The 12,690-nt window shown below is 46.4% G+C and overlaps 1 protein-coding gene across 3 annotated transcripts in view; it reads right to left on the bottom strand.

Annotated features, from left to right (window-relative positions):
* JADE2 (jade family PHD finger 2) overlaps positions 1 to 7,074 on the bottom strand; it is a 115,600-nt gene extending 108,526 nt beyond the window's left edge. The window contains exons 1-2 of one of the 3 annotated variants that reach the window (XM_045059012.1): positions 6,912 to 7,074; positions 6,164 to 6,445 (exon numbers count right to left, since the gene is read on the bottom strand). The gene's annotated coding sequence lies outside the window, so the exon portion shown is untranslated. The remainder of the gene's footprint in view (positions 1 to 6,163; positions 6,446 to 6,911) is intronic. The other 2 variants (XM_045059007.1, XM_023255283.2) reach the window with 2 other exon arrangements.
* Positions 7,075 to 12,690: the final 5,616 nt, after the last annotated feature.

Genomic DNA, 12,690 nt, shown 5'->3' with positions numbered 1-12,690 from the left:
CATCTTCCTCCTGGATGCTCCCACCTGGATGTGCACAGGTCTTTCATACTCACCATGTCTCAAATTGAATCCTCATCGCTCAGCCCCTTACCCCCACCCAGACCTACTTCTCCTCCTGTGGTTTCTTTCTCCTATCATGGCACCACCCTAACCACACCTGAAGGTCATTGCTGTCTCTTTTCTCTAGTTAAATGCTGGCCCAAACATTTCTTGAGTCAGTTCCCTGCACTCCTTTTCTCAGGTCATTGCTTCTTGTTTGGATGCCTGTAATCATCTCTTAATAGGTCTTATGCCTCTAGAATGTTCCCCTCCAACGTGTGCTCCGTGGGCAGCCAGAGGGACTGTTCTACAATACAAATCTGACCATAACACTCACTTTCTCATGCACAGAATTTCCTCTGAGGCCCCCAAGTCCCCACGTGACTGGCCCCACTGCTCACTTCAGCCAGCCTCTCACCTCCCTTGGCACCCCAGCAACGCCTGACTTTACTCTGTACATGCTCTGAGGGTCCCTGAAGCCACTGGGGTTTTGGGTGGGTGCCCCTCCTTGGTACTGTTAGAATATCCTCTGTCTGTGCTTATTACTCTCCTTGGTAAATCTTTTTGTATGTTGGCCTCCCAGGGCCATAAAGGGAGGAACTAACTCTTTATCTTGGTATGTCAGTGCCTGGGACAGTGCTTATCAGTAGTGCTTATCAGAGCACAGTAGGTGCTCAATACACAATAGGTGCTCAGTGAATGAATGAAGATTGTGAGAAGGTACCTGTTGAAGGTATGGAAAATCTTCATTTAGATATGCTTGCCTTACCATGAATGAACATTTCTTTTTCAGGATAGCCAAGGTGTGTGTGTGTGTGTGTGTGTGTGTGCATATACATACATATATATATATATATATATATATATATATATATATATATATTTATGAAATCTGATCCTTTGCCTAAGAGCCTCCCCATCAATTAATCATGACTGCCCATTTGCACAAAACCTCTTCTCCCAAAGCACTTTACACAGAGGGACCAAACTCTCCTATCCTGCCAGAGCTGTGGGCTCAGTTCCCACCACATGACTGGCCTTGGCAGTAGGCTCATACCCATGCCTCTCACAGGAACCTTATAGCAGCCCTGGGAGGCAAGCCAGAAAGGAGCATTGTCTCCCATTTTTAAGATAAGAAAACTTGTTAATGGGGTGTCTGGCTGCCTCAGTCAGAAAAGCATGAGACTCTTGATCTCAGGGTCATTGAGTTCGAACCCCACATTGGATATACAGATCACTAAATAAATAAACAAACTTAAAAAGAAAACTTGTTCTTAGGAGGTGAGGTGATTGTCCAAGGGTGCAAGGTGAGTTAGATATTTGTTCTTTTCCATTGTATGATGGACCACTCTGCCTCCCGCCATTTGGGGCTGATACAATGCTCCATGGTGCCAACACAAATGGTGGGCTCTGTGGGAAACCCTCAGACACCACCCCACGCCCCTCGGTCATAATACAGCTTGCATGTCAGCTATTCTCTTAGATAGGAAATTATTGGAATAGACACCCACCCAAGTATAAAGGAGGATTCTCACAGAATCCAAATGCAGAAAATCATCCCAGGAACTCAATGGTCATTACACAAACACTTTGTCTTTTGTGCTGGACCATAGGTCTTTTCTCTCTGCATTTCTAATCTGATCTTTTTCCACAAAACCTTAACCATTTTTTAATGTGACTACCCACACTAGGCCCAATGTGACTACCAGCCCTGAGATGGCCTGGCTCACACCTCCAAGGCCCACCACCACAGAAGCAGAGTTGGAGCCTGGGGAACACTCAGCCAGCTCAGCCCAGGTGATAGCTGGTTTTCCCAGGTTCATCACCTGGAACATGGGCAAAGCCATTGGGTGAGCTGATACAAACAGGGCAGCAGAGGTGATGAGCAGAGGAAATCCTAGGATGGATGTAGGTAGGGAGCCAATTGCAAGTGGAGGGAACAACTGTGAAAGATCTTGAAATTTAGTGGGCATCCCGAGTAACTAACCCACCTAGGTTCTCTCTACCTTCTGTTGTCTTTGAGTAGACAGTTCTCATCTCTAAAGATGGAAGTGAAGTTGTAGAAGTTTGAGAGTAATGTAATTCCTGTTCTCAGAAACACAGACTGTGGCTGGCTGAGGACCACCAACTGTTGCCTTGTGGGCACTGACTAGTTTTGCACCCATTTCTAAAATCATTTCAGCATCCCTTATCTGACAACCATGAGTGATATTTTGAGTTCTCCTTTGAATTCGTTGTGATGGGAGCACCGGGGTGGTTCAGTCAAGATCTTGCGGTTTGTGAGTTCAAGTCCCGCATCAGGCTTTCTGCTGTCAGTGCAGAGGCTGCTTCCGATCCTCTCTCCCTGCCCCTCCCCTGCTCGCGCTCTCTCTCAAAAATAATAAATAAATGTTTGGATTAGTTGTGATATTTGAGTGCTTCTCTTATTAACTGATGAATTAAGTTAAATCTTCAACACACATTCATTTTATATTTGAGGAGAGGCATTACTGCATACTTCTTAAAAATTTATTGTGAAGGAGTGCCTGGCTGGCTCAGGTGGTTGGAGCATGTGACTCTTGGTCTTAAGGTCCTGAGTTCCAGTCCCACATTAAAAGAATTTCACTGGAAGGCTGCCTAGGTGGCTCAGTCGGTTAAGCATCTGACTCTGGATCTTGCCTCAGGTCATGAGCTCACAGTTCATGAGATTGAGCCCCACATCAGACTGACATCACGGAGCCTGCTTGGGATTCTTTCTCTCCCTTTCTCTCTGCCCCTCCTCTGCTCCCCCCCTCTCTCAAAATAGATTTAAAAAGAAGAAAAAGCAAACGAAATAGGGTAAAACTACATCTGGGCATATTGCTACAAGCCAGCCAAGGGTAGCCAGAGGTGGTTATGATGTGCTGCCTGCCATCAGGGAAGAGGATAAGGTTCAGGCTCTGACCATAGGCAAACGGGTTCCAGGCACCCACTACCATAGCCACCTGTGTCAGGAGCTGCTCAGGTAAGGAGACTTCCTCACTGTTCCACACCTGCCACTTCTCCTCCCTCCTGCCCCCCTGGTAGCACAGTTCAGGGAACAAGGATGGAAGATCACGCCAGAATGGAATTTCTTCCTCCTGCCTTTCCTCCCCTGACAACCTGAAAGGCATTTTGCCCTCGCCAGCTTACAGCTGAAAGGCGAGAATCACTGCCAAACCCCTGCTTGCAAAACAATCCCCTTCTGAGGAGGGGACACAAAATTTCTGTCCCCTGAATCCTGTTTTCCTCTTGACTTACACGATGGTCCAGATATGCTCTGGCTTCCATCATCGTGGGTGGCTCACCCATTGGTCATGGTCCCAATGCTTCATATTTTTCTGTCTTCATGAAACCATCCTTTAAACTGGTATTTATTTAAGCACAAGAGAATAAAACCTTTCTTCTAGGAAGGGCTCCATCAACCAAACTTGGATATATATCTGCTGTTTTCTAAGTGTGTATGTACGATAGGGGAGACAATACCCACAGGCAGTGGAACCATCTCTCAGCCCCAGGAGGCTCCCCTGACCTTTGGCATAAGTGTCTGCAGTCTCTTGAATTTAGCACATCAGCACACAAGCGCTTCCTTAATGAACTCTGGCCTGGAAGGACTGAAGAAAAAGGACATGGCATGAGCCCTGTATGTCCCCTTACTGACTGCACACTTAACTGGCCTGACTAGGGCTGGCCTTTCCAACACTTACCCACTAAGCATGAAGTCACAGCCACCCCTGAATCCAGGAGCCAGTGCTCCAGGTGCTCCAGAAACTTTCCCAAGCATACCTACGTTATACAGAGGGAGAGTCTTACCCTTATTGCTACTACTTAGGGGTGTTTGAGCCCAGACTCCCACTGTCGTCTGACTACATCACTCTCTGCCTTAAGTCCTTCAGTGGCTCCCTTTTGCCTGCTTGATAAAGTCCAACCTCCATGGCCTGGCCTTTAGGTCCCTTGCTTTCCAATCTGGCCCCAGCTATATCTCTGGCATCATCTCCCTAAACCATGGACCTCAGTGTTTTTTGCTTTTGTTTTTTAATGTTTATTTATTTTTGAGAGAGAGAGAGACAGAGTGCGAGCCAGGGAGGGGCAGAGAGAGAGGGAGACACAGAATCTGAAGCAAGCTCCAGGCTCTAAGCTGTCAGCACAGAACCTGACGCGGGGCTGGAACCCACGAACCGTGAGATCATGACCTGAGCCGAAGTCGGATGCTTAACTGACTAAGTCACCCAGGCACCCCTGGACCTCAGTGTTTTAACCATTCATTCATCCCATGAACACTGGAGTCCAATTTGCATATACATCTAACAGTGTTTTCCAAGCTCTTACAGATGCTCAAAATGCCTCATTTCAATGGCAGTGTCTCTCTTATTAATTGATGTCATCAGAATTGCATTACTATAGCTGCAGATGAAAGCACACCAGTGCCTGTTTAAATGCAGGGCCTTACTCTGGTGCTCACACTACCTTCATGGCTGCACCTGGGTGAACATCACACAGACCACTTTTCAGAACAGCTCTCTCCACAGGAGCAGCTGCAGATTCCTCCCACCTCCTAAAAGCTCACTGCTGTGGAGCAGAGGCAGTTGTATTAGGACACATCGCAGCATCTCACTGCCAAAGTGACAGCTACAATTATGTTTTGGCCGACAGCTGGAGATGAGAGAATGTACAAACAACCAAGGCCACATGAGCCTTCATGAATCAGCAGTTGTAATACATGTCCAGCTGGTAGGTGAGGTGGGCAACCTGCTGGCTACAGATCTCAAGTTAGCACCTGGGACCCTCCGGTGAAGTCCTCCACGGGACAGCCCCAACGGCCACCCAGGACACAGAGGGGCAGAAGAGTGGGGTGGTCAAGGCTGGGTAAGGTCCAAGCCTGAGGGATAGGCACCTGATTCCTAGGCAAGGGCAGGGGCAGGCAACACAAAGGGCTGAACTACTCAGTGGTGGAGTCCATCTTGCTGAACAGCCTGATGAGTGGTATATTCATATTGGATAGAGGGTTCCTGTTGACACCCCAGGGCACCACCTCCATGAGGAGCCTGACTGCCATAGGCATGATGTCAGGATAGGGGCCAAGATACCATAGCAAAAACAATCACAGCAGCAGCCATGATAGCGGCAGTTTCCACTAATGGAGACTTCCATATGCCAGGCACCAGGCTTGACCCCTTTACATACGTTTCTTTCTTTTGTCTATAAGACAATCCAGTGAGGCAGTTTCTGTTATCATCCCTTTTTACCAGCAAGAAAACTGAGTCTTAGGGAGGAATGTGATGGAGGCCCAGTAGCTGGCAATTATGGAGATGGAATTTGAGCTCAGACAATGTGGCTCCAGAGCCTGGTTGGTTTATGGCCTCATTATCCTAGTTTGGTCCTTTCAATCTGGTCTTGGTTGCAGGAAGCTAAGAGACCCTCAGCACGTTCCTCTCATAGGGTTAGTTGTGTTGGGGCCTCCAAGTAGACTTTGGTCTGAAAGCCAAGATGTTACCAAAAGAAAATTAACAACAGCTATTTCAGATGACAGGTGCTGGGCTAGGAAATTGGGGGAAAAAGGAAAAAGCTACCAGGATTTCCTCATTGTACATTTGTTCTGTTGAACAAGCATCATCAGGAAGCTGCTCTATTACAAGTGTTGTCCCTGAAGACAGAGGGCAGTAGCAGGAACTGTCCTTTCTCTCTGACCCTGGGTCCCTTTGGGGCCCAGCACCAAGGGTGGCCTCCTGAGCCCAGGGCTTGGCTCTTACTCAGCCTGACCTGGGTTCTGGCCAAGGCCTCTGGGAGGGGCAGGCTCAGGCTCTTGGTGTTTTTCCGAGGAGTGCTGCTTCCTTTCTCATGCCCCTTGTTGGAGCAGAATCTGTCCATCCTCACTGTCTGCCCAAACGCAAGCAGACAAGAAGGTCATAGGCTAGCAAATCTCTTCCATATGTTTCCAAAGGGGGCATCTGAAAGGCCAGTGGGGCTGGGGCACAGGAATGTTTGGATTTCAAGTGGCTGCTGCCCATGAATCACCAATTGCATTTTGTGCTCTTAGCTCTGTGAAGGCATCATTTCCAGCAGCCTCACACGGAGCTGGCGGCCAGAGCCTCTTAGTGGGGCTATAAATAGCAGATCATCAACTCACCTCTTCTGAGCTCAGCACAGGCTTCTCAGTTCACTGTGAGTCTTCCTGCGGCCTGCGTGTCAACGTCACTCAGATTTCCCAGGTGAGGCCTGGCTGAGAGATCCAGGGCTTGCTCTGGGGGACTGCATGGTTTGGGTTCCCAGAGCTGTTCAGGGTGAGAGTGAGGGCAATGGCAGACTTTTGAAGAGCTTGACATTTCAGGCGTCATAATTATAATCTCCCGTATCTGAGCTCCTCTCCAATTAAATGCAGTGCCAAGGGATTGTCATTTCTTTAGGAGTCCTAGAAATAAAAGGCAAAAGAGTCAACAAAAACACACCCAGAGAAAGCCACCTGGAGTGGGTAGCAACAAATGAAAGGTTTCATGCCTTCCTGTGGACTTGTCCCCTAACACTGAATGAAATATTTTACGGCTCGCCAGCTGCAGAAGTGAGAGACACTGAATGAAATACTTTACGACTCCCTGGCTTGAGAAGTGAGCTCACATGTTTTAGTATTACTCACTGCTACCATTTATGGAGGGTTCCCTGTGTGCCAGGCTCTGTGCCCAGCCTTCACAGGCAGCATATCATTAAGTCATCCCAATAGCCACACTGGAGTCAACTGCTACCATCACTGGCTTTCTGCAGGTGAGGAGGCAGTGGCTCCCACAGTCACAGGGACAGGGCTGCTGGATTCCAGAGCCCAATTTCTGAACCACCACACTTTCTGACTCCTGCAGAAGAGGAATGTTGGGGTGTCCACGTACTTGGGTGACCAGTGGGAAGTGAACTGTAGTCTCCTTTCTTCAACTCTATGCACTTCATGACTCCCAGACTCCTTTAGTACACAGAACGTCCCCTGTCACCATCTTCTTCCAAATCTGACTTTCTCCTAGCTTTCCTGGGGGAAGGCACCAGCTTCCATTTGGCTCTCCAAGCTCAGAGTAATGGTCTTCCTCATATCTTCCTCCCCTGAGGCCCTGAAATAGGCAGGGATACGGTGGGACTCCTTCCCTCTCCCTCTCCTCCTTCCCTTCTCCAGGTGGCAGCCTCCCTCTAATCTCTTTCCTCCTCTGCCTCAAAAGTTTGAGGCCTGGTCCCCTTTATTGGTTTGTCACGATAGCTTTCCAGCTCAGTGCTGCACCTGGGGAATGTTTTAAGAATACAGATTCTTGGGGCCCCTGGGTGGCTCAGTTGGTTAAGTGTCTGACTTCAGCTCAGGTCAATGATCTCACAGCTCATGAATTCGAGCCCTGTGCCAGGTTCTGTGCTGACAGCCCAGAGCCTGGGTTTGCTTCAGATTCTGTGTCTCTGTCTCTCTCTCTCTCTCTGCCCCTCCACCACTTGCTCTCTCTCTCAAAAATTATAAACATTAAAAAAAAAAAAAAAAAAAGGAACACAGATTCTTGGTTGCCTCCCTCCTTTGGTTCAGACCACCTGAAGTCAAATCTCTCAAGGTAGAGGGCAGGATCAGGATGTTTTAAACAGCTCTTCCAGTGATCTATGAAGCCAGGATTAAGAACTACTTTGTCTGCCTGCCTGCCTAGACTCCAGCATCTCTCTGTTCTCAACCCTCTCAACCACAGCTATCAGTTTGATTTTCTTAAAGCATAGTTTATCTGTCATTCTCCTGCTAAAAATCCTTGAGTAGCTCATGCTGCCTGCAGGAAAGCACAAAATTCTTAGTGTGGCGTTCAAGGCCCTCTCCATCCTGGTCCACTCATTTTCCTGCCTACCCCATGCCCCACCCTATACAGCCACCTCTCCCTGAGTCAGTCTCCTGGCCCTGCTTTCTCTCCTTTGCTTATCTGGACTTTAGGTGTCAGCTGGGCACAGCAGAACACACTGAAACAACAGTGAACCCTCCTTAAGACGCTGAGTCCTCCAATAAAAGGAATGAGGAATTATTGCTAAAATGCCCCTCTTGATTCAAGTACCTTGTGTGCAATTTTAAGTGAAGAGAGTTTTGTGTGGCCTGCAGATGAAAGGAGATCAGCCAGCAGATACAACCCAATAAGTAGTAATGTGTAAACACAGGATAGCAGGAGAGGTGGGGCTCATGATTGATTCCAAGGACATGGCATTTCAGCATTCTCCTTGCTTTTACTCAAGTCGGAGACAGAGCAGGTCTGGTAAGCACTGGGGCCAGGGCCATGTTTCAAAATGCCTCTCATGCTTTTTTGTCCCCCAGTCCTAGACAAAAGCAGAGGACCGCATTTGGATCTTGTTCAAAAGGTCAAGAGTGTTTTACTAAAACGATTGAACAATGTGTGTGTTTGGACTTTGAAATCCTTTCCCATAAAGAAATGCCTACCCCCAAATAAAATAAAAAGTGATTGTTTTGACTGACAGCAGGCATTCTTTCAGAACGGGGTCTGGAAATTGTTCCCCTCAAGAGCTTTCAGAGTGAAAATGAACCCTAAAAGAACTTCTGGGTAAATGTGGCAGAAGAGACTCTCATGAATCTCCATCTGCTCCCTCCCAAAACTCTACTAAAAACAACTATAAAGGAGTAAAAAGAGTTACAAATCCACAAGGTCTATGAGAACAGGCGGGGAGACAGCAGCAGACAAAGGATGGAAGCACATTTTTGGAAGGTGGGAAGCACAGGAAGGAGTGGTGAGTCACACAGCAGCCCGGGGGAGGTTGAAGGCCTGATTCCTGCAAAGGGGCTCTGAGGGGAGAGGCAGGCCTAGCTGTTTAGCTGTCGGGGACAAGGAGGACAGAGCTGCAAATGGGAGGGGGCTAGTGGAGGCTGTGTGAGAGCACAGTCCCCAGGGGCAAAGGGGTTCTACACCTTGTCCATTCCTGTAGGGCATCTGTGGTGCTCACTGGGGAATTTGGATCAGCACATCAGGCAGTGTGGAGGGTGTGAATAAAGTGCAGAGAATACAGACAACAGCAGAAGTCTAGATACCGAAAGGTAAAATCCCAGCCCCTTTTCCTCATGCAGCCAGACACAGCACTTACTCCCAGGATGGAGACTAAAGAACCCTCTTCTATAGAAGCTGAGCAAACTCAAGGGAAAGACCTACAGATACAGACATGATATGGATACAAACCTTCAATGGAAGAGCCAGCTCATGACCAACTACCTCTACAGGGAAGTTTGCTGTTTGACAAGTTCCATCTAAGCATGCTGATCAAAGCATAATTCTTAGATATTATCAGATAGCTGAGATCCTCAGACATTTAAGGAAAGCTTCAGACATGAGAAACAGGTATGTGGGGAAGGGGAGGAGAGGAAGAATGCCTAAGTTCAGGGAGAAGAAAGCTTTAAAAATGCTATAAAATCCTCAGGGAGAGAAAATAAGGTTTCTACTTCAAGGTTCATTATCCATGAAATGTCAGAACACCAGGGATAATAAAGAAAAGACCCTGAAAGGACTCAGAGAGGAAAAACAGGTCAACTGAGAGGACTGAGGATCAGAATGGCACCAGACTCCTCAACAGCAACACTGGAAGCTGGGAGATAATGGAGTCAGGCCTTTAGAACTCTGAAAGAGAATGAGTTATAGCTTAGACATCTAAACCCAAACCATTAGTTACAGGAAATGGTAGAATAAGAGATGTTTGCAGACCCAAAAGACCACAAATAATGTGCCTCTCACACTCCCTTTCTCAGGAAGATCTCTACCCAAATAAAAGAATAGTCCAAGAATGAGGAAGACATGCCCAGGAAAGGGCAAAGGGATGCCCATAGAGATGCTGAAGGAGAGCCTGGATGACAGTGAGGCAGAAGGCCCAGGGGCAAGAGCTCCCCTCTGAGCCAGAGGATAGAGGACTTCAGGTGAGAGATGGCCAGATTACCTGACCAGTATGCCCAAGTGGAAAATTATATTGAGGGGCTATTAGCCAGTTATGAGAGTTAGCAATATGTTTATAAAAAAACTGAGTAAATAGAAAACACAGAGCTATTGCGACCTATAACAAACAAACAAACAAACCCCATGACACATAAACTGTGAAAGCAAATAAATGCTGCACCAAGAAAATTTACGTAGCCACAGTAATGTAAACACAGATTATTGATTTAACCAGAGATTGTAATAAACAGCTCTGAGAAGCTGGGGGAAAGGGAAGGAGGATGCAGGTGGCAGTGGATAAAAGAAGCAAAGCCTCATCTCCCATAATTGCAAGAAAATGGATAATGTCTAAAACTGACAAATCAACAAAATAACACTACAAGCATATTATTTAGAGAAATGGAGGAGGTGGTTAAAACTGGCAGAAACAGCTGAAAGAGATTATTTATTTATTTAACTGGGTACCTCTGGGTATCAGGCTGGGGTTGGGTTTATGTGGGACAGGGAACTGCTATTTTCTTCCCCCCCCCCCCAAATTTTAATGCTTTATTTATTTGAGAGAGAGAGAGAGAGAGAGAGAGAGAGAGAGAGAGAGAGAGAGAGAGAAAGAGAGTATAAGCTGGGCAGGGGCAGAGAGAGAGGGAGACAGAATCCACAAAGCAGGCTCCAGGCTCTGAGCTGTCAGTACAGAGCCTGATGCAGGGCTTGAACCCATGAACCACGGGATCATGACCTGAGCCGAGGTCGGCCGCCCAACCGACTGAGCCACCCAGGCGCCCTGGGGAACTGCTATTTTCCACGATACGCCTTTTAGTCCTATTTGACTTTTTGTGTGTATACATTATTTTCACAAAAAATAAAAAGTTTTTTTTTTTTTAAACAGAAATTATGTCTTTTTTTTTTCAACGTTTATTTATTTTTGGGACAGAGAGATACAGAGCATGAATGGGGGAAGGGCAGAGAGAGAAGGAGACACAGAATCGGAAACAGGCTCCAGGCTCTGAGCCATCAGTCCAGAGCCCGACGCGGGGCTCGAACTCACGGACCGCGAGATCGTGACCTGGCTGAAGTCGGACGCTTAACCGACTGCGCCACCCAGGCGCCCCCAAAATAAAAAGTTTTTAAGAGAGAAATCAAAAGCAGGGCACTCTATGAGTTTGAGCCCCGCGTTGGGCTCTGTGCTGACAGCTTGGAGCTTGGAGCCTGCTTCGGATTCTGTGTCTCCCTCTGTCCCTGCCCCTCCCCTGCTCATGCTCTGTCTCTCTCTGACTCAAAAATAAATAAAAACATTAAAAACAATTTTTTTTTAAGAAAAATCAAAAGAAAATATTTTCAATGGACAAAAACATGTCAGGTATTCATTAATTACATCTCTGTGATCTTTTCTGTCCTGTTGATCTTCCTCTTCATTCATCCATGCATTCATTTATTTTCTTTCAAAGTCTTAAATATGGATGGGAAAATGTGGTGGGGTGGCCAGCAGAAAATGCATTTGGGATATGCTTACACTAAAAAAATGATTTGTTGTTTATCTGAAATTCAAATTTAGTCAGGTGTTCAGTACTTTTATTTCACTAAATCTGTCATTCTAAAATGTGGCCTCTCCTTTTGCTTATCCCACAGGCTAGGCCTAGGGCTAGACAGCGGAATGAGAAATTTCATCTGCAATTAATATTCACAGTGCAGGAGACAGGTATAGAAACTAACAAAACTACCTGGTCAGATGCTGAGCAGTGATTTGTTACACAGTCAAGATGTGTATGGCATGGTGCCAACGCTGTCTCTGTGAGTATATTAAAGAAGTATATTAAAGAAGTGCAGTTCTTGCCCTGTGACTGGCAGCTGGGTCCCCCATGGGCCCAATGCCTGGAACTTCTCCCTCTATTTGTCCCTCATGGCGTGGGAGCTGGGCCTAGGGCTCCTGGCGGTCATCATCATCCCTCCTGCAGCATTTTCTCACCAGAGAGGGGGTGGGCAAGATGAGAAGTGACTTCAATTTATCTAAATTCAGGAGTGGGACCACACACTTTATCCTTCTTCCTTTTTATTAAAAAACTAGCTCTTAGGGCGCCTGGCTGGCTCAGTCTCTAAAGCATCGATCTTGATCTTGGGATTGTAAGTTCAAGTCCTATGTTGGGTGTAGAGACTTAAAAATAAAACCCCAAAACAAAAACTGTCTCTTAAGCAAATTCTTACACGGATGCCCAATCTTGTCTGTAGTGTGCTTACTTAAGAGTTTCTCTCAAAGGAGGATTTTTTTTCTTGAACCATGGGGAGAGTCTCCACAACCACTGACTAATGGTAGGAAGGTAATCATTTTCTCCCTTTTGTGCTGGGGAAAGTGTTCTTTGGGGTTAACAGAAGTAACACTAAGGATATGTGAGTCTTCCTGCAGCTAAAATCATCTCTGGAATATGTAAACATAAAATTTGGAAATACATAAATGTATATAAAGAAAATCAGCTATAATCTGAGGAAGAACACAAAACATAAAGCGTTTTTGTTTTGCTATTAATTATTCCTATGTGAGTAGAGGTCAAGGGCAGCAGGCAGGCAGCAGTTTTCAGAAATTTGTCTGGGATTAAGATTATTAGCTATAGGGTCCTATTCTACAAAACTAGCAGTGAGAATGACAAAAGAGTTCGCTTTGCTTAAGCATTTTCAAAGCTTTCTAAAAACAAATAGCTGTGGCCATATATTTTTTGTTAATGGTAAAATACTTAATCATGTATCTTGGTCA

The sequence above is a fragment of the Felis catus genome, chromosome A1, assembly GCF_018350175.1.
Source record: "Felis catus isolate Fca126 chromosome A1, F.catus_Fca126_mat1.0, whole genome shotgun sequence".
In the NCBI taxonomy this organism is placed as follows: domain Eukaryota; kingdom Metazoa; phylum Chordata; class Mammalia; order Carnivora; family Felidae; genus Felis; species Felis catus.
Note: the sequence above shows the minus strand (reverse complement) of the source record. Positions and strands in the feature narration are given on the sequence as shown.